The sequence below is a fragment of the Anabrus simplex genome, chromosome 1, assembly GCF_040414725.1.
Source record: "Anabrus simplex isolate iqAnaSimp1 chromosome 1, ASM4041472v1, whole genome shotgun sequence".
NCBI classification, from domain to species: domain Eukaryota; kingdom Metazoa; phylum Arthropoda; class Insecta; order Orthoptera; family Tettigoniidae; genus Anabrus; species Anabrus simplex.
The window spans coordinates 1,333,961,925-1,333,984,850 of NC_090265.1; the positions used below are offsets into that span (position 1 = coordinate 1,333,961,925).

A 22,926-nucleotide genomic window follows, 5' to 3' on the forward strand; every position below is an offset into this window, starting at 1 on the left:
GACCTTGCACGAATGAGTAGGCTAAGTACAGAAACTGACCTCCACTGTGGTTACACCTACCTTGTTATTAGAGGCGTGCATTATTGAAACTCGAGACGGGGCAAGATGCGCCTTGCATATGCAACCACAATTACGCACGAGGGGAATGTGTAATATAAAATGCCCGAGTTAGCTCCAGTTCTTCCGATGGGTAGATTTACATAGTTATCAGGTCCCACATTCAGTGTCATATGACCACTGCTTGTGTTTACTGATATTTTGGTGATTAAGGAAATAATTCCTTACAATGTTGTAGAGTAATCGCATCATAATTAGGTACTTCCGTATATGACTGCGCAATGTGTAATTGTATCTAATTGTACGCGACAACTTTAAGACGATATGCGAAACCCAACTTAAGTCGTAGATGTCTTATTTTGAAGAGATGCCACATAGCACAGCCCGCTGTGTTTGTTCAAAAAGAGTAAAATACGTCGGCAGAAATAGTTCTCGGTTGTATACCGAAATATGAAATTGTGTGTGGATGTTTATTACAATTATTAAGTCTCAAAATTTCAGGATCCCAATTAAAATGAAAAGAATTAGCAAACGTTTCAGTGATGACCCAGCCGCATTTGTAGTGTTAAGCTTGTGAACACTATTTTGCAGGTCTCCCATTGTAATGGGAAATCCTGCTGTATGAACAACCCATTCTACCAATAGGCCTTCCCCCTCCACTGTGAACCACATCTCTGTGGAGTCTTTCCCTTGACTGAGAGGTTCCTTGGAACACCATGTCTCTTGCAAGCTGTTTAATGGACATATCATCATAACCCTTAATTACAATCCTTTTTACACCCCTAATTCTAAGAATACTATTGGCCTTCCAGAACTCCGCACCTCAGTAGCTTTCTCAATCACAGTCTACTGACTGTCACTATGGTAGTCAGTGTTGGAGGTGCTGTGTTGTTTCCCATATTAAAGTGACGTCCGGGAGACCGTGCAACTGTGTGTAAGTCGTGACAGACTAACCTTTTCTTTTGTGTTCGTTGCATTTGTTTTCCATACCTGTTGACAGTAACAGGTGAACTTTTAGGTGACCCTGATCTATCATATGCGAATACGAACGATCCAAATTTTGATAAAATTGTTTTGAAAATTATCTATGACCTAGGAAGTGACGTATCCAACTCAAATTTCTGAGGAAGAGGATGGTGATTTTATACATAGAAAACTTGACTCAGACTCCTGTGTCTTAGAGAGTGAAAGTGGAGGAGATAGCCAAAGGGAGAATTGGAAAGCAAAAATGAGGAACATGATACTGTACATATTTTTATGGAAGAAATAGATTCAAGAAAATTAGAATTATTTCACAGTATGAGGATCCCACGGACTTGGCTCGTCTATACAGATGGGGAATGCCAACTCCCAGATAAACTCAGCAACGTTCGGTTGCTGTAGAAGTGACGTCTAATGGTATTGAATAGATGGACCGGTGCAATGTGTAATTGTGTCTACTTGTACGCGACAACTTGAACACCATGTCTGAAACGCAACGTAAGTCGTGGATGTCCGTTATTTTGAAGATATGTCACACAGCACAGCCCACTGCGTTGCTTGTTCAAAATAAGTAAAATACGTCGGCAGAAAGACTTCTGGGATGATCCGGCACTTACAAACGCATATCAATGAAAAGGAATCGTCACAGAACACCTCCGGGCTGGTCTGCATCACAAGAAGCTACCCGTCGCAACGGTTGCGAGGTATCCAGGTAGGTGTACATCCTATCTACGGTTATTAACAAATTATAGGGGTTATTTAGCTAAGAAGTCCACCTGAAATAACTCTTTGAACAGTTTAAGATACTGACATTCTGTTTTCACTTACATTAATGGTATTAAGGAGCTCTTAGTTCAACATGCAGAGCTTCCCCAGGATTTTGACAAAATTTATCGTCGCACACGTTTCTATATGAGAACTGCTGATATACTATGAAGCTTACACTCTTAGTTACTGGGATGTCTCAAAGCTCGCAGCACAAGGGAATTGGTCTTGAGAGCGTTGCCCATTACCCTTGCCGACAGAACTGGAGCAAACTAGGGCATTTTAGATTACACGTTCCACTTGTGTGCAATTGGGGTTGCATATGAAGCAAAGCCCATCTTCCCCGTCTCAAATTCGAATAACGCACACCTCTAGTATCCAAGACGGTGTACATCCTATCTACAGTTAATCACAAATTATGCAGGGTTATTCGGCTAAGATGCCCACCCCAAATAAGTCGTGAACAGTTTAAGACACTGGCATTCTGTTTTTACTTTCGTTAATGGTATTAAGTACATGCAGTATTTTTCCAGGCTTTTGACAAAGTTTATTGGCTCACACGTTTACATATGAGAACGTTATTTTACGCAATAACTGCTAAAGATGTACTATCAAGTTTACAATATTAATTACGGGTACGTTGTACAGCTTGGGCTAAAGAAGAATCTGTCTCGAAATTCTCGCGAGAGTCTCCAGCGAGAGCGTTGCCCATCATTAGGAGAAACTCTGTGCAATTTAAAACAAGTTATAAGTAAATTTGACATTTGTAATTTATCAAATATATATTTTGTCTGTATATTCCTCAATTTAGCAAAACAATAGTTCTGTATTTAACGTGTCCACAGTAAGAACAAACTGCTATTTTCATTTTTCTGTCATGTCTTTCCACACATCACAGCAAACCAGTATGTAAAGTCGGAATAAAGCACTACAATCTAAGCTATAAATATTTTTATTCATGCTGGGTGAAATGATAGTTTGAAGGAAGGCCTGTCAGTAGTCCTATTGATAAATTCTACATAAAAGTTATCGAGAATACAATTTGCCATCATTTAAATCGTATACAGTTTTACTGTACTGGCTATTATAAGAGATATTCATGAATTTAGACTTATTGCCTAGTCCACATCACTGCTGAGCATTACTAACAAGGGATTATTGTTCAATCACATTAACGGGTGATGGTGGTGGTTGCGATTGTCGTAAGGTGAAAAACAGCTTGGTCAATAGTCCATATTGATAAGGAAAATTTTGAAGGGACAATTTTAAAAAAATTCTGAAGGAACGAGCGGTTGAAGAATAAGACCAGAGGAAGTCATGAAAGGAGAAAGAATGACTCCCTTTACATTGGATGTGCTACTATTCGAGTTGGAAGAAAACTAAATGCAAAGGCTTACAATATCAAAAGCCCATAAAAATATCAATAAATTGCCTATTAATTGTTGTGATGTGCTCTGTCTTCTGCCACTAATCTCTGATAGATGGCATTACTGCTGCATGAGCTAAGGGAGTTATCTTTCTTATTTAGCAAGCCATTCCCCTGGTTCATAAATGTTCTGGTAACTACTGGAGCGCGACACACTGGCTCATCATAGAATTCTGGATATTCAATCCCTGTTACAAGGTGCCGATAGGAACGAGGAACATGCACACTTAATGAAAAACTACAGAGCATTGTTCACTGCTGTCTGTGGCTGGGCCATTCCAGTTCTGGAACTTGGCATGTTAGAACGCCAGTATAGCAGTTTGTTTGAGCATTTCACACGATAGCGTAGCTTTTAAGGGTTCAGTGTGATATCTGTCTTGGCTTCACCAGAAAATTGATGCATAGATTTTAATGAAACTTTGCATTTTAGCTAAGAATAAGGTTGAGTATGACCTTAGCTATAAGTTGTTCAAAACATTTCAGTAGGAGGGGGTACTTCTAAAGGGGCCTAAAGCATAAAACTTTACACCTCTCCAATTGGTTTTACATGAAAGTACCTCGTACCATTTATTTAGAATTTCTGTCCTACACCTTTTTCAGATAGTGATTAATGAGGGAAATATTAGTGGTAGTCGTATGAAAGTCCGAGAGTCAGTAACTAGCTCAATATGTAGACTGTAATGAGAGCTTCTATGGAGATTGTTGGCAATGTTTAAAGGCTTTGTACATCTGCCAGTAGTTTTAAATATTAACCCGATACTTGGCTACTTTTTCAATACCGGAAAAAACGGATCAAACTGGGATCAGGAATAATGAAAAACCGTATAGAACTGCAAAGAGCTACAGAGAGCAAGTCACAAGTAGCTGACAGGAAGAGGCATTCCCATTTTATGTGCCTCTGAATCTGGGGAATGAGGGGTGGACAGAAATGCACATGCTACGCGATTATCCCATCAACAACTGGCATTACAGCTTGTTAGTAATATTACAGAGTGTCTGACATCACATTGTAAAAGAAAATGCCTAAGTTTACTAAAATATCTTCGTAAAATCAGATACAATTATTTCCAGAATTGATGTGGACTAAACCATGAGGGTGAAAATGCAGGTGTAACTCATTTCAAGTACGCTTAACTTCAATTTTCTCATAAATTGGTAATATATTTAATTCATTGAGTAGCAACATTAGACACAAATCTGATCCTGTAATAGTCACTGACCTTGTAGCCTGAACCGTGATTACTGAAACCAATGATTTTATGACAATTCTATGAAAACTGGTACTTCAGTACTGTATTATATCACCTTAGCACACGTCAGAGGAAATGATGTGTACCAGTATTTGCCATAGGCGCAAAACACCAGTGAAATGAAATTCTACGGATCCTATTGTCACCAAGTGTGCCCCCTCACCCACAAACACAAAAGGTAAACCAGTGTTCAATCATACTTAAAACACCAAGAGGGGAATAAAATTACAATTTCTATGAAAATAATACCTACTTACCTGCATATTGCCGACAAACACGAACCGCTAGCGCATGTACAACTTACTAATAAAGAGGATTGTCTCCTACATGCGGTACGGAAGGATACCGATTTATACTGTGATGCAACTGATGTTCACTGCAGATGACACAGGTTTTTAGAAAGCTAATAGCAATTTTTAATAAACATGTTAAAATAAGCAGAAAACAAGTGCAGTGACAAAAACCGGTGCATCTACTTTAGAGCAAGGTTTTGCCAAGAAAATTATATTCTTTCTGAAGACATTACAGAGCTTTTATATTACATCCTAAAATGAAATGGACATTCACTTCAAATCTTTCCTTACACCTGTGATTCTTCTTATTAAGCATATGGATTTACTGATAATCAGATTTGGTTTACTTCACCACATTCCACTTCTAAATATTTTCCACAGAATGAATCCAGATATACATTAATAAGACATTTACTTCAATAAGGAACAGGGTTTTTGGCATCAGATTATTAATCTTTGAATAATTATCAAAGGAAACAGAAAAACTATGGGAACAAAAGAAAACTGGCTTTTGTTTAGAACAATTATATTTTACAGAAGAAACACTTAGTGGTAGCTACAAGAGTTATAATTCATGATTTATGGAATGACATCTGAATTAAGAGTAATGCATGCTTTACAACATTAGAGCATCTACACCACCACGTCCATATGGTGAAGAATGAGGATTGAAGGAGGAAATTATAGTGTGCATAGTTAAATTACATTAACCCCCCCTTCCAGAAAATAGCAATCCTACAGTTCAATAATCAAAGATAATGTGTTTATTTTATATATTTATATATGTATACTTAATATATATTACATAGGTGAGACGTTCAGAAATATCAAATTCTTATTAAATACATTTCCAAAAACTAAAAATTTTTGATGTTCTTCAAAAGAAACGATTTCACAGGGCTATTCCAGAATAAGCAAGCACTCACCAGCACAATTTGCTCCAGACACATCTATACACTGAGTAATGCTAGGGCTAAAAAATGGTGCACAATTGTCGTATCTTTTTTCACTGCTACAGTACAGATTAACACGCCAGACCAAACCTGCTGGGCACACACTGAAACAAAATTGTCCTGGACCTGAAGAGCTCATACCACATGGGTTTCCAGCATGTCCACAAAAAAATCTCAATACACTTTTCGAATGCAACCAGAACCCAGATCTTCTCTTCTTTCCAGGCAACAACACTTCAATAAGGAAACGATAACGTATGCAATTCTGAAACAAACACGAAAAGTTGTCAAGTGATTTGAATAAATTAGAATTAGCAATAGTCTTATGACAACCTTGGCAGAATGAAAGGTAGTTCTCAATCCTTGCCTCCCTATATGTACTATCTTTTTACTCTACATATGTAAGGCTCTTCAGAAAACGATGCATTGCAATCAGAGAAAAGTAGAGTTTTCTTGCCATACAGGGCAATATTGAGCAGAAACACACAATGAGAGTGCAAAAAAAATATAAAGCAAGTTCCAGGTGAGGGGATTAAATTTCACTAATATAGCAAATGCCCAAAAAGCCTTACATCTAGTTTTTTATATGCTCTATAGAAATTGCAAAGTGGGAAATAAGTCCATTGTGGAGATTTATCTCCTGTATGCAGTTATAACCACTAATGGGCTTCTGATAAATTCACCTGCATATATTCTAGTGTCAGTGAATAGGGCCTGATAACCTGCTCATGAGTCTAGTATCAGGCCTAAGAAAAAATTCTGGTTTTATAGAGCAAACACTTGATGATGATGTTTGTTTAAAGGGGCCTAACATCAAGGTCATCAGCCCCTAAAGGTACGAAATGAGAAAATGCAATGACGATATAAAAGTACAAAATTCATCCACTGACTAGAATTCAAAACGATGAATGAATGGATGAATATGAATTTAAAACAATCAGTGGATCTGACCTGCAATGCCTCGCCTTCCCAGAAACTACATGATTGACCAAGGGAACACTTCCAAATAACTGAGAATCAAGGTGATTGCATGCAATAACGGGTCTTAGAATATATTGTGACGCAAGGGTTGGCATTTCTGAATTACGTGTTGGCGGTTAATTCGAAATCACGTATTTCGAAGTCCGATGTTTTAGTCCCATCGACGTTGAATTAACGAAGTTTTACTATCAATGATGAATCATCTATTCATGACTAGCAGAAGAAGGAAAAACTTCTAAAAAGTAACGCCGATTGCAGAGTGTTCTGGAGGCAGAGTGCAGAGTTTCTGGAAAGTGAAGAACGACTCCACAAATTTGTGATAGAAAAATGTAAGTTAGGATATGGTGTTTCTACTGAAATGTGTCCACTGAAAGCACTAGATCTCATAAGTACTCAAAACACGGTTTTACTGCAAGCTGCGGATGGATCCGAAACTTTTATCGGAGAAAGGAGACGTACGTCTATTTCACAAAGTCTCTCTGGCGCATATGAAAAAAAAAAAAAAAAGTAACGGCCTTTCAGTGTCCCAGTATTCATTTGAGGAAGCAAAATTCTTGTTTGCTGTCTCAAATTGGGAATGCTCAGACACCTGTCTATTTTGAAATGCCGTTGGAAAATACAGTGGATATGAAGGGTTCTAGAAGTATAACCATCAAAACATGTGGTAACAAAAAAAGCAATGATGCACAGTGATGTATTAGTGGATGGAACCTAACTCCCTCCATATCTGGTTCTGAAAAGGAAAACACTTCCGAAAGGAAACTTGCCGTCCGGTGTTATTGTTAGAACACATGCGTCCGGCTGGATGGACAGTGCGTTAGTTGAGGACTGGGTGAAGTGCTTTTGGCAACGTCACCCAGGAACTTTGTTACAAAAACGAAACATGCTTGTGTTGGATAGTTACCAAAGACATACAACTGATACCGTAAAAGATATGAGGAAAGGAAAAATCAATCTTGCGATGATTCCCGGAGGACTCATTTTTATTCTACAGCCGTTGGATGTGTGCGTGAACCAGCCTTTCAGAACTGCAATGAAACAGTTGTGCACCGAATGGATGTCTGATGGTGATCATGCGTTAACACCAACCGGACGAGTGAAGAGAGCTGAAGGACGAATATGCAGCTGGATCAAGACCGCATAGGCGCACATTCCCAACGATCTAGTATCCAAAGCTTTAAGAAATGTGGAATTTCAAATTCAGTGGAAGGCAGTGAGGACGACTATTTGTGGAAAGATGCCAACGACGGAAGTTCTATGGTGAAACTTCAGACGACAGTGAATTGTGATTGATCTGAGTATTGGACCGACTTTATTAACGATTTTTGTGACGATTTTATTAATTGTAAGCTGTTTGAATTTATATTTGTGGTATATTTGAAGAAAATTCAATAGGTAGGCAAGTTATTTGATTTTTTATGTTTTCCCGTATTTTGCTGTCTCAAATTTAGGGTGCGGGTCTTATTCGGTGGAGGGTGGCATTGGAGATTATATGGCAAGTACATTGGCTCCACGAATTCTTGATATTTGTGCCCAACTCTAATCACTTGCAACATCTTGATTTGCAGCCAAAGTGCCATCTACCAGAAGAGCTGTGAACTGCTTCTGAAGCTCATTCACCACTGCATCTCTCGTTTCTTTTTTTTTATCAAGTTTTAAACTTGCTTCTCTCTCTCTCTCTAAAAAAACCCCCCCTATATTGGCCCGAGTTACGCAATATTAAACGATCACTTTGTTAACGATCTTGCTTGCTATATTAATAGCAACAACCGTGAATATTTTGCAACTAAAGTAAACCCATTTTCTCATCTAGAGGTGGTGCAGCTCATTTTAGACACGCCCCCAGTGGAGGGGAGATACATGTACCATTTTCACTGCATATCAACCTTCCTGCCATTTGTAAATTTCTGGCAGTACGGTCAAGGAGAAACTCAAGACTCCCGAGAACAGCTAATTGTGCTAACCATTACGCTGGCAGACTTTCTTAACTACAAAACACAGATACATAGCATGACTGATTCATGCTTGCAATGTGCAGGTCAGACACGAAACTATTCACCTATTTGTGGGACATCAGGCCTATGCTACAGAGGCGGACATTTCTTGAAATACAGATGTACTGCAAGACCGACGCATTTACATTGCGTGGGTCGTACGCACAAAACTATTCACAAATTTGTGAGATCCCATCACAGCTGCAATAAAACTTGTACCTGTTTCGAAGCGGAATCCTCCTGACGAATTACGTTGGGGGTTTTTGTATCCGAGATTTTCTTTTTTTAGATTTTCCTCGTCAGTAAAAGCTGGGGGGGAGGTCTAATATGCGAGGGGGTATAATACACGAGTAAATACTGTTATAATTGTATACACGTGACTTGTATCTTATGCGTAGTTTGATGATTTGTTCGAGATTTATTAACCAGTGACAAATGAGTTTTCATTTGAAATACGTAAGGCTATAAGTTAACTTATTAGATTAAATTACTACCTAATCGACACTTTATTACATGCGTAAGTTATTTTTAATCTCGATTACGAAAGCAGCTGTAGGTTTGAAACTTCCTCTATGTTCCGAGAGGTGCTGCCATCTGACAGTATTTTTACCACCTTTGGGTATCTAAGCAGTTCTCATCTGGGAATCCCCTTGTTATCTGCTACATAGCTGCGTAGCACAAGAACAACCTATTTGGCGCTTGGCTCTTGCTGGTGCTACTTTTTTTCTTTTCGCTATTTGCTTTACGTCGCACAGACACAGATATGGGATAGGAAAGGCCTAGGAATTGGAAGGAAGCGGCCGAGGCCTTAAGGTACAGCTCCGGCATTTGCCTGGCGTGAAAATGGGAAACCACAGAAAACAATCTTCAGGGCTGCCGACAGTGGGGCTCGAACCCACTATCTCCCGATTACTGGATACGGGCCGCACTTATACTGCTGGTGCGAGAAGCTCAGTCGGTGTGCTGCGTGGAGCGTAGTATTGCGTGTCACGGTGTGAATGTTTCCAGCTCCCATAAGTTGTTTTGTTGGTATATAAATATATCTTGTGATTTATTGTTTTAATTCTACATGTAGTGCTTCCTATTAGTTGGGAACATGTCCAAAAGAATTACAGATCTTCAGAGTGATTATATACGGGATATTCTCAAACTCAGTGAGGAAGATAGTTGCAGTGATTCTAGTTTAGACATAATAATGGTGAGACTATCCTGCTATTAGATGCTCCAAGCACGAGTGCTTCCACCGGAGTAGGCCTGCTGCTCAGGTGCCGACTTCGAGCTCTGATGAGAGTAGAGAGTCAGAAAGTGACAGCGATTTGCCTCCTACTCCACCTAGTGACCGGAATGTAAGGGGATGAAGGAGAACTCAATTTCCAGCTACACACCAAAGTGGAATTTGGGGTGAACTTTTAAATTTAAAAAAAATTGTACGAAATATTTGAACATTTCATTGATGAACTGTGCGAACTTATTGCAGAGCAAACTAATCTGTACACTCAGCAGTCGATACAAGCTAGTATAGGTACAGCTAAAATGTAAAGAAGCAAAGAGGTGGATTGGGTTCCTACTAACAAGAAAAATAAAAATTTGATTTGGGATATTTCTTCTTCAGGGTATTATTCAAAAGCTGAAGCTCTCATTTTTCACGTAATAGATTGTTTGCTATGCCCGTGTTTTACGAGACCATGTCCGAGAAAGTGGTTTTTCCTTCTGAAATGTTTAAATTTCTCCGATAACGAGGCTTATGATCGGCAAGTACCCCCAAAACTCCACAAAGTGAAGGCTGTTTTAGACATTTTTGTATAAAAATTTAAAATTTCCTATTTTCTATTGAGGAACGTTTACTCCTCTGGAAAGGCCGCTTGCGGTGGAAAATGTACATTCCAAAGAAGAAAGCTTGTTTCCAGACGAGTCATCCAGTTGCAAAACCCGTTATGTGAAGACAAAAATTTTTCAGGAAGGGCAAAAAAATTATCATTTGTTACACAACAAAGGTAAGAGGTTGAAATTTTTAATTAAATAGCAAGCGTTCAACATACTGCAAAATCTTGACAAAATATAACTTAAACCATGTTATTTGCAAAAAGCCTTTGGACATAATTAGTTTTGCAGCAGTTTTAAGGATATAAAAGGTATGTGCTGCAGTGTATGGAGCATAGTGTGCAGATTTATGGTGAACATGTTTTATTAGCTACATTTGAAAGTATTACGCTATGAAAATAGCATGAATAGAAATAAATTAAAGGTTAGGATATAATGTTTTGATATCTAATCCCCGCTCCTTGATTTTATGATTACATCAAGAAATCATTCATTCAAAAAGTTTTATAAAGTTGTTTAACATTTTGTACAGTTATATTAAAAATCCATTACTGTCTTCAACAAAATCTCCCACATCAGTATCATAGTATGGCATTTCATTGTTTAAAGTTTGCCGCTGGCCAAACAGTGTCTTGAACGTGTGGTCATCGTTCCTTATCCATTCTTTCCCGAAATGTTGCATCAGCAATGTGTTCAGGTTGTTGAGCTTTTCTTTCTTAAGAGGAAACCCTTCCTCCACTGACACTGGCACAATAGCAGAAAAGGGTTTCCCATGTTTCAATAAGCTTTTCGCTTCCACCACACTCACTGTTATAGTCTACGTCACCTTATCACGCAGTTGCCCGATTCTGTTCGTGGAAGTATGATCCTCCTACAGGGTTCTGGGACATAACGAGCTTTGCTGCATACCACACGCTGGACATTAACGACTTCTGCAGCATTTCCGGTTATTTGTCACCTTTAAACGAATGGATTAAATGAACTTTGAACACGTATTAAATTACTGGATTGTGTATTTTGATGAGCTGCATAAAATGGCGGTGATAACTCATTTTGAGAAAAAATGGACATAACTGGTTTTGCAACTGGACGACTCAGATGGAATCCTTCAAATTATGTGAGGCTAAAACAGGATATGTTGTGGAATATCCTGTGGTACACATGCAAAGAAACTGGGCCAGTAAATGAGGTTTGTGGGGTAAATATTTCTCAGTACACAGACACATCCTCAAGGTAGCGGAGAATAAAAGACACCATTCTAGAAAGAGATCTAGAGGCAAGCTGTTGAGTTTGCTCTAGCCAAACCTCTTCTAAATAAGGGATACCTCATAGCTCTGGATAATTATTACAGTAGACCGGAACTCTTCGATCAGCTCAATGAGTTTCAGACAGACTGTTGGTACTGTAAAATCTAACAGAAAAAATCTTCCGAAGGACGTCATGGGGAAAAAGTTGAAAAAAGAGGGAAGTGGCTTTTGCCTATAAAAACAAACTCACGGATTTGAAGTAAGACAAGAAAGATGTCTGCATGCCGAATAGTATTCATGACGCAGAAATGCGCAGTGTTCTGAACAAGAAAGGAGAAACCAAAAAGAAGCCGGTCGTATGTATAGAGTATAATGACCCAATGGAAGGGGTGGACTTACCAGACCAATGTATCGTTCTATACAGTATGACAAGAAAAAGAATGAAGTATTTCCACAAGATTTTTAGACACCTACTGGACATAATGTTCAATGCTTTCGTGCTATACAAGAAACACGGCAGTAAATTCACTCAGCTGGAGTTTCGTATTCAAATGGTGCAGAAACTATTTCAGAAGTATGTGAACGCTACCCCTAACGCAGCCTTGCGAATTCGATCAGTGAAACCCGCACCGGCAACTGTCAGTGACCATCCTGAAAAAGTCTTTTAAATTTTTTCTCCAGTCATTTGTGATACTGGTTGAGTAAATAATTAGTGTAAATGGTGTTTAACAGTGTAGTGTAATTTTGTATAATGTGGTGACAAAATCTTGATTGAACTCTTGGATTACTCGCTGCCCTCTACAATGGCAAGTTATAGGCCTAAGTGGTGAGTACATTTTTCTATTTTATTTCAGGAAAATGTAATATTTGAGTGAATGTATCTCTTATTTGGAGTATATGATAATTTTTCATTTGTGTGTTACGCATTTCAAAAATCAATTAATACAAGCAACACAAATAATACTCCGAATCTGAGTAAATATGTAATGGCACATACGCAACTTTTGCACTGACACTGGATTAATTTTAAAATAGTTTTAATTGTAAATAAGACAATTTACTCTGCAAGGTACAATTTTACGCTAAGTCCGACATAATATAATATTTAAGCGGGTGTCGGTTGGCAAAAACTATTTCCTTTTTAAAGAAAAAGTTTACTGAAAATGATTGCCCACTATGCAGAAATTTCTCATATGACCTCCAACTTAACGGGTTAACAATCCTAGCACAAGTTCCGACCACTTAGTGGTTATCTTCAGCTGTGTCCGAGAAACCTTAGGCGATAATACACGAATAGTAAGCACGTTAAAAATCGTAATAATTTTTTCCCATAGGAACTTTAAAAAACAATCACTATTTTATATTGAACGAGGAAAGGAGGTGGGGGGGGGGGGGTTTCGGAGGTTGGATAAGAAAGGATAGAGTATATTTAAAATTAAAATCCATGTCTACAATGTGTTAAATACTTATTCTTACAGTTAAAGATTTTTTGAAAAGATTTTTTAGAAGTCTATTGTGAGGCTCTTTTATATGATAACTGAATGACCTGAACTTTTATACAATAGAAGTCTATCCATATTGCAGTCCTCAAGTGTTTAGTGTTTGTATGGCGTGTTGAAAATCTTCCTTGAGGGCTTCATTTAAACCGTACTAGAAGGCTGTTAGGTGTTTGATTTACTGGTTTTTTTTTTTTTTTAAGTTAACTTCACTGTTGTATTGGGTGGAACAGTGGTCTTCTAATTGGGCTGCTTGCCTCACAATCTCTTTCTAGAACGGTGTCTTATTCCCCGCTACCTTGAGGATGTGTCTGTGTTCTCTACCTGGTGTGAGGCAAGCTGCCCAATTAGAAGACTGCTATTCCACCCAATACAAGTGAAGTTACCTTGAAAAAAAAAAAAACAGTAATTCAAACAGCTTCCAACAGCCTTCTAGTACAGTTTAAATGAAGCCCTCAAGGAAGATTTTCAACACCGTACAAACACTAAACACTTGAGGACTGCAATACGGATCTACTTTTATTGTATATAAGTTAAAGTCATTCAGTGACCATATAGACGAGCCTCACAATAGACTTTTAAAAGACGTTTTCAAAAAAACATGTTTAATTGAAAGAATAAGTATTAACACATTGTAGATACAGATTTTAATTTTAAGTATACTCTATCCTTTCTTATCCAACCCTTAACCCTCCACTCCTTTCTTCATTCAATATCAAATAGTAAGTTTTCTAAAGTTCCCATGGGAAAAAATTAAGGATTTTAACGTGCTTACTATTCATCTATTATCATCAAAGGCTTTTTTGGACACAGCTGCTGATGACCACTAAGTGGGCGAAACATGTACTGTGATTATTAAAGTTTTTATAATTTTGCCAAAGGCATGTAATGAAGTAACGATTAGGTGGTAATTTGATCTAATAAGTTGATTTAACTCATAAATAGGGTCATGAAGTGGACAGCTTGCAAGGCTATAAGTTATTGCTTATCAGCAACGTCGCAGGGAAATACCAGCACAGCATATACTAAATTATTGGTAGTTTGACAACATGGTCGCAAGATAGTGTACAATTTATTCACCAGCGGCCTATGAGTTTCCATTTGAAATACGCACGGCTGTAAGTTATCGCTTATCTGCAACGTGACTAGAAAATGCGTGTTCCCTAGTATGACTTTCAAAGCCTTGCAACCAGGGGTGCACTGCTATCAGAACATGCAGGTAAACTGTGACAAAACTTGTCAATGAGAATCTTTCACGAAAAAGAAAGTACCGTATTTCACGACATAATAGTCACACTTTTTATACCAAAATTTTCGAAAAAAATTGTAGGGTGCGACCATTATACGATGAATATTTAATACCAGTATTTGTATTACTCAAAAAATGTATTTATAACTAAATTGTATTTGATACAAATTTAAGATGCACGTAATACTCGCGTTTATACATCAAAATAATTAAAATAGTCTAAAACAAAATTCATAATTTTTCGCAACAATTCACCAAAAGTTTTTCCAACCTGAAAATAAAAATGAACGTATTATTTGTCATTAATTTGAGTATTAAAGTTAAAATATTACACTTGCAAAATTATCGCTTTGTTGTGAAATGCGGACTTACCGGTACGCAATTTATTCCAAATCTTCTTCACCCACGAGCATAACAAGTCCAAGGGTGGACGCCTGATATTTCCGGCGGGCGTCAATTGCTGATCGCCGCTCATCATCCACTCATTGTAAAATCGACGTAAGTGGTCTTTAAAGGGTTTATTAACACGTACGTCTAGTGGCTGCAAAGCAGATGTTAGGCCACCAGGAATGACTATCTGTCGTGTCTTATTTGTAGTGAGAATTTGCTTCACTTCGTTCACGAGGTGACCTCGGAAACTATCTAAAACAAGCAGAGCCGGTTGTTTTAGTAGTGCACCAGGTCTTCTATTCCACACAGTTTTAACCCAGTCCAGCATGAGTTCTACGTCCATCCAACCCTTTGGTTGCACTCGTACATGAATTTCACGGGGAAACTGTATATTCTTAGGCATCGTTTTCCTCTTGAAAATGATGTAAAGCAGCAACTTTCTCCCGTCAGCTGTCATGGCTAGCATTGCCGTGCATCGCAATTTCTCACTACCGCTGGTTTTCATTAATACACTCCGTGATCCTTTTAGCGCAATAGTGCTGTTGAGAGGCATATCAAAAAAGATTGGAGTCTGATCGGCATTACCGATTTGAGAAAGCAAGTACGAAGTTTCCTTGCGCAAACGTATGACAAATCGGTGAAAATTTACAATCTTGTCCATGTAAAGAGCAGGCAACTTTTGGCTTAGTGTTGTTCTCCTTCGCACTGACAGATTGTGTCGTCGCATGAACCCCTTAATCCACCCATGAGTCGCCTTAAACTGAGTTACCGGTATGTTGTGTTTGCGCGCTACCTCCTGTCCCTTAATTTGTAACATTTCATATGATACACTGCAGCCATTGTTACGTATTTCACTGACGTACCTAAACACTTCTTCGTCAATTATAGGAAACTTCCCTGTTTTAGGACCTCTAAACGCGCGTCTAGAAGGGTTTGTGCTTTTTAGCTTGTTTTTTACTTTCCGCCAGTCACGCACCAACTTTTCACTCACTGAAAATTTTCTTTCTGCAGCTCTGTTCCCATGCTGTTCAGCGAAGGCAATTACGCTTAGCTTGAAGCCCGCAGAATAGTTTCTATATTTACCCATAATCGCTTATAAATGCTTCACACGTTAATGTTTTGCGATATAAATGACTTTCCGTAATTGTTCGCTATTAAAACAAATTATTTCTGCAAACACCCAAAACACAAATTAAAAACTTAAATTCTCACGCACACATGTGTACAGTAATCACGTAAATCTGAAACAAATAAATGCATCTGTGATCTGTCCATTCCAGAGCAGCCAATACTTGTAGGCAGCAAGGAAGCATGCAACAATTTATCAGTTTAGCTCGTTGGTTGCGACACACTACTGCGCTTGCGCAAAGCTCGCAAACCGGAGCTCTAGCTAGCGCGGTGTAGATCTACTGTATAGTTGTTGACTGTATTCCTAGACGTCAGTAACAAACATTCATTTTTTTTCAATTTCTTTTAAACATACGGTAATTAGGTTAATATTTCTTCCCAGTTATTGATGATTTTACATTACATTACTGACGAGTTTCTAAAATAAAACTTTAATAGCATTGGATAATAATTATCTTGACTGCTTGGATAAGAGTTTTCATCCCATGCCCGGACACTTATGACGTAGTAGTAAGATAAGAGTCTAGCGATGACAACTGAGACATCGTAAATAATTCGGCTGAATAATTCCGTGGAAATCTGCGTTATCGTCTTGGATTTCACTTCGTGCGCAATAACACAGGAGCCAGCCCCATGGTGTAGGGGTAGCGTACTTGCCTCTTACACGGAGGCCTCGGGTTCAATTCACGGCCGGGTCAGGGAATTTTACCTGTATATGAGGGCTGGTTCGAGGTCCATTCAACCTACCTAGCCGGTATTTCCTGGCGACGTTGCCGATAAGCGATAACTTACAGCCTTACGTATTTCAAATGGGAACTCATAATATGTAGGTGGTGAATAAATAGTACACTGTCTCACGACCACGTTGTCAAACTGCCGATAGCCTACCGGTAAGCATAATATGTAGGTGGTGAATAAATAGTACACTGTCTCGCGACCACGTTGTCAAACTGCCGATAGTCTACCGGTAAGCCATGCGTCGTACATATACCGGTATTATTTATTTATACGTTGTGCAACATGTCGCAAACGTGACTGTGTTGCCAAATTGCCCATAAACCATACACGTATTTAAATTGCGCATTCATGTGCAACTTACGTTGCAGTTCCATTTACCTTTTAACCAGATTAGTGAACAAAATTTGGACGTGCGACGATTATGTAATTAAAGGTTTAAAGTCCGATTTTTGTATTGAAAATAAAGGATGCAACGATTACGCGGTGGCGACGATTATGCCGTGAAATACGGTAAATATTTGCTCTTTAATTATGAACATCAGAATGAATGAGTTCTTTTTTTAAAAACATGGTCATGTTCTTGTGGTCTGCTATAGTACATAATCAACGTTCCAGTACTGGAAAATTTATGAGCAGATACACCCCTGCTTGCAACCCTTATACTTCACTTCTAGTGGACCTCTCCAAAAATTGATGAAAGACAATTTTGTTGCTATTTTTGATGTCAACATTTAATCCTACCCGGCCAGTGAAACTGATTGCAGGCGGGCAAGAAGACTGATGCATATTGGTTATCTGAATGTGCTCAATTTCACTTTGCACAGAGTCTGGTATATCATTGGAATTGCTATTGCTATCAGTGCAATCAGGGATGAGTACTCGTTTCACTAAACACCCTCAAAAGATTATCATGACTGGCTTAGATTTGTGTTTACTCAATGAAAAAAAAAAAGAGCAATGTAATGTACCCTCTGTTCAGGTAGACAATGTGAGAGACTTCATTTATATGCCATCAATGGTTTACAACACAAACGACTTCATACGAATTTTGTGCTAAATTCAAAATGCAGTTTACATCACGCGATCTTAAACGCCCTAACTCAAACTGTCCTACACATAGGCAGCTTATGGAAGTGAATGTGTTAATATAGCAAATACATTACTGAAGGACTTGTAATGAAGAGCAGAGGTCCTACATTCACAATTTCACAATGCTCATGGGTAGCAAAGGGAAGTGACGATCAAATAAGTATTGTTGCCAACTCACAAGCTTTGAAACGAGAAGGGTTTAGCAGAAAGGCTTGAAAGGATTGGACATTCTTTTTCTTTTTTTCTGTAGGAAAGAAATTTTTTTCGTGATCGTCAGCCTTTCTGTAATAATTTCCTCTGACTACAATGCCGCAACCGTGAGATGAAATCCGTAATAATCATGGACAATCCGTAATAGCTGGCACCACAAAGAACATCCACCTTAAACATAAATCATTCCTAATTGCAATCGAGTTTCACAAATTTTCCAGATCATTTGAAATTCCTCACGCCTTTACCTGTAACATTGGCCCATTCAACCAGTTTCTTTGTTGGTTACTCATTGCAGCAACATTCATTTCAGCCAAAATCAACTTTCTTTTCTGTCATCTACAGTTGAACCTGACTTATACGTACATCAAGGGGAAGAGAAAAAACTACTTGTAACTCAGAATTACTTAGAAATCAGACTTACACTATACATCACATATTTACTGAAAAACCAATGGACTAGACCTACATGTGTAAATCCTTGCAAGTAATAAATATATTAAGATAGAAAATATTATTTTGAACTTAGTCTAGCCTTAAAGAAATCATATAGTTTGGCTTGTTTCACTTTTCTTGCATTAGGAGTATAAACCTCCTTTAGGAAACTTAGTAATAAATTCAAAGCATTTTCACTACAACTTTTCACACTGATGTAACGCCTACACACTTCGATTGCAGTTAACACTTCACTTAGTTCAGATGTCAAGATTCAAGTCGTTATCTCCATCTCCAATCTCACTATCGCCTGTAGCTGGTCCATCACCGCCGCGTTGTTGGCATAGTCACCTTTTCCAGCTAATGTTTTATTAGGAAGGAGATTGTAGAATCAGCCGGTCCCATCACAGTTGTAGATGTTTGAAGGCTGATAATTGCTTACGGTGCCCAGCAGAACCTCTTCTTTCCAGTGTTGCACCGTGACTTGTCCGCAGATTTTGAGTCACCACAAAGTGTTCTTCCTGCGATTCCATGACGATCTTTAAATCTTCGCAACCATCCTGATGAAGCCTTTATCAGCAGTGATACTCATCATTTTAGCTAAATCTATCGCCTTTGCCTTCAGCATGTCTCCACTAATTGGTAGAGCTGCAGCCCGCTTTTGCTGGAACCATGTGAAAAGTGCTTCCTCCAAATCTACGTACCATCATTCTTGCTGATGGCTGCGCTTTGCTGATTTTGAACCCAGTTTTAAGAACTCATACAAAACTCTTTTACTGATGACTATACATAGCGTGATATAAGCATCCCTAAGTCTGGAGCGATTTCAGTTTTTGTTTTATGTGGATTAGAGTCCACTTCTCATATAAATTTTCCTTTTTCTGTTCTCCATGGCTAATCAAAAGCAACTGAATGACAAAACTGCTGTTCAACAGTAAACACCAGATACCGGCATCATGGACATTTTAATTCTCCGTTGTTCCCACGAAAGAAATTCTCATATTCAAACAAATTTACTGTATTTTCTTTTGTTTCCGCACCGAAACCGCCCACTTTGCTTAAAATGTATCTTAATCTTTGACTGCGTGTCAAAAACAACGAAGGTAGAGGAGCAGCGAAGGGGACTCGCCTTTGTTAAGCGGCCAGTAAGTAAGCTGCAACAATGTCACTCGGCGAAAATCGGTGTTCTGTTTCAGCACCGAAACCCGATCGCTCTACTTCTGCCTACTCCGACAAAGAGGAAACTTCGTAAATACAGAAGTTTATTTTTAAGAAGCACGTGCTCATTACAATTACGCAAAACTCAGTTATATTTCACCGACACTTAATACGTATAACAGCGAATTACGTATAAATAAGGTTTAATTAACACGATTTTAAATTATATTTTGCCGGGACCTGAAGGATATTACAAACAAATACGAATAAAGCAGGTTCAACTGTATTACTATTTTCCTACCGCTCCCTTAAGATTATTTTATTCTTCACAACTGGGCTTATTTCAGCCTTTCCACATCAGAACTTTTCAGTGAGCCTCCTCGCTGGAAGTCTCTTTCAACACTTTCCGTAATTACATTTTTTCTTGTCTCAAGATCTAAACAAGCTCGTCCCTTGTTATTGGGCAATTGAAATTCTATGGTATTTCTGTCTCAACAATTAGCAGTCTCTTCCTTTCGGCGTTTAAATGAACTATTGGACTTCGACCTTAGTGACAATGCGAGTTATGGATAAAGAATGCAAGCTAGGTTGGAACGTCCGCGGTAACTTGCAAAGTCACTGGCAGCATTCCCGATCAACTAAAATACTCAGTACGTACATTAATTAGAACGCAAGACTGCCATAACAGAAGGTGTGGAAAGAGACCTCTACACAAGAATTAACTTTGCAGCTACTACAGCATCCCTATGGACATTTTCCATCTATTTTCCCAGGACACAAAATAGTACAAATATTCCAAAGGAATTCCCACGTTTGCAGAATGTTTATACAAGAAACTATGACATAGTCCGATGCAAAAAAGTGTCATAACGTGTATGAGATGTCCACGTAAGACAAGTGGACAAGACTAACAGTGCTGTCCACTATTCGAGGTGTCTGCCCAAATGAGGCTTATTTAACATGGGTTATGCAAAATAAAATTTGTTCCATGAAAAAATGCCTGTATAGGAAGATTACTGCTGAATAGAGTCACGTGATGCAGGAAATTCCGCATTTACCCGAATAATCCCCACATATTAAAAAAAAATTAAGGCACAAAATTGGGGTGCAGTTTTTATTTGCATCTAGGTTGCCAACATGCTCCTGGTTCACCTAGTTTTCGATGCTGAGTGTACAGTGATGCTTTGTGCAACCATAGATTGAAGAAAACTGACCCCATGTCATATTTAAACAGAAAACAATTCAGACTTAATTCTAAACTGACTTTACATTTTCTTAAATAGTACTGTATATTACAGAGTAATTTAAATTCAAAATTTCTCCATGTCACAATAGAACGTGTCTTCTGAAACATGCAGTAGTAGTATTTCGCACTTTCACTCACTTAGGTGAGTATAGTGTGTTTCATAGTTGAAATTAAGAGTGAAATCTTAATTCTTTTGTATTCAGCGTTTTAAGAAACACCACAATATCACGTAGCAGGCAGTACCCTGAAAAGCAGAATCTGCAAAAACTGGCGAGGGTTGGCATTTCTGAACTACAAGATGGCTCTTAATTCAAAAATCACTTAATTGGAAGTCCGATTTCTGTATTACAAAGACTTCGAATTAATGAGGTTTTACTGTATCGCAAAACTAACATCAGATTTTGCCGGTGTGTCTATTTCAAGTGTTTACATTGCACGAAAGGAATTATCCACCACCGGTCGCGTTACTGTCCAGTAAAAAGAGACCACGTGTGAAGTGTTTTAGACATAGAGTGTGACTAACTTGTAATTAAGAGAGGATTCTAGAGTAGAACGCAGCTGGGGAGGCGGTCTGAAAAGGGTTGCGCAGAAACATTCGCACGCTTTGTAGTACGTGTTTTCCACAGAGCCAATAGAATAATTTCAGTAAGTAGTGCCTGTTGGTGCAGGTCACGAGTGAATGTTTTGAGTTTTATTTGCAAATATCATAATCAACGAATTTTGGGGAATTATTTGCATGTGTACGATGGATTCAAGAGCAAAAAGACAAGTATTGCATCGACAGGCGAGGGAAATAGTATTTATTTAGAGTGCATTTGTATTTTGTAAGCATGCAGCAGCAGGCGTTCAGAGGCGGGGAAGGTGAGGAACGCCATGTTGCCGCGCCTCAAAAGAAGACACCACTCGCGTACGGTATCAGCCTGCGAACAGAACAGAGGATAAAAAAAATGCAGAGTTCTGGTCACCAGGCAAGAACCCTAAGAGGAAGAAGCCAGTGACGGACCTCTATGTTTTCAATAAAAATGTTCTGCGTAAAACAGTATCCTACGGCTTTGAAACTGTTTACCTTCCTTAATATCTCGAAAACTTCCCTGAACACTTTCTCAGGGTTTGGTGTTAAAAATTAATTTAGACTTTCAGGAAACATCTCGAAAATTTCCCTCAACACTTTCTCGGGGTTTGATGTTAAAAATTAATTTGGACTTTCAGGAAACTTTTAAGCCCACGTAAAATATAGGTTATCGCTTTGGAATTGAAGATATAACTGGATGAAAAAAACGTAGGCATACTTGCTCATTTTCATGGAAAATATATTTCATAACAGTGATAATGTATTTTTATCATCTCAGGCAAAGCAGCTATATCCATAAGTTTACATGTTCATATTTGCGTAGACCACGTGGACCTCGCGGAGTGATACAAAATGTTTATGCCTACGTTACTCTTTCAATGGAAGGAATTTCAGTTCACTTACTGTATTTACTCGCGTATTAGACCTCCCCTAGCTTTTCAAGACGAAGAAAATGAAAAAATAAATCTCGCATATAAGACCCCCCAACGTAATTCGTCAGAGAACTATTCTGCTTTGAAGCAGGTATAAGTCTTATTGCAGCTCTGATGACATCGCACAAATTCGTGAATAGTTTCGTCCGTACGACCTACGCAATGAAAACGCATCGAATCCATATGGTACATCTGTGTTTCAAAGTTAAATGTCCACCTCCGTAGCGTAGGTCTACTGCAGCTTTGATGACGTCGCACAAATAAGTGAATAGGCCTAGCTTCGTGTCTGACCCGCGCATTGCAAGCGTTCATTAGTCATTCTATATATCTGTGTTTTTTAGTTAATAATGTCCGCCAGCATAATGGTTAGCACAATTATTTGCTGCTCTCGGGAGCCTGACTTCGATTCCCGGTACCGTACTGTCAGATTTATGAATGGCAAGAAGGTTGATATGTCGTAAAAGCGGTACATGTAACTCCCCTCCCCTGGAGGTGTGTAAAAGAGCTGTACCACCT

At 38.5% G+C, this 22,926-nt stretch overlaps 1 protein-coding gene across 1 annotated transcript in view; it reads right to left on the reverse strand.

Annotated features, from left to right (window-relative positions):
• Window positions 1-5,513: 5,513 nt before the first annotated feature.
• The window catches only part of Rab1 (RAS oncogene family member Rab1), a 72,481-nt gene continuing 55,068 nt past the window's right edge, over window positions 5,514-22,926 (reverse strand). The window contains exon 7 of the mRNA XM_067152097.2: window positions 5,514-5,990. The gene's annotated coding sequence lies outside the window, so the exon portion shown is untranslated. The remainder of the gene's footprint in view (window positions 5,991-22,926) is intronic.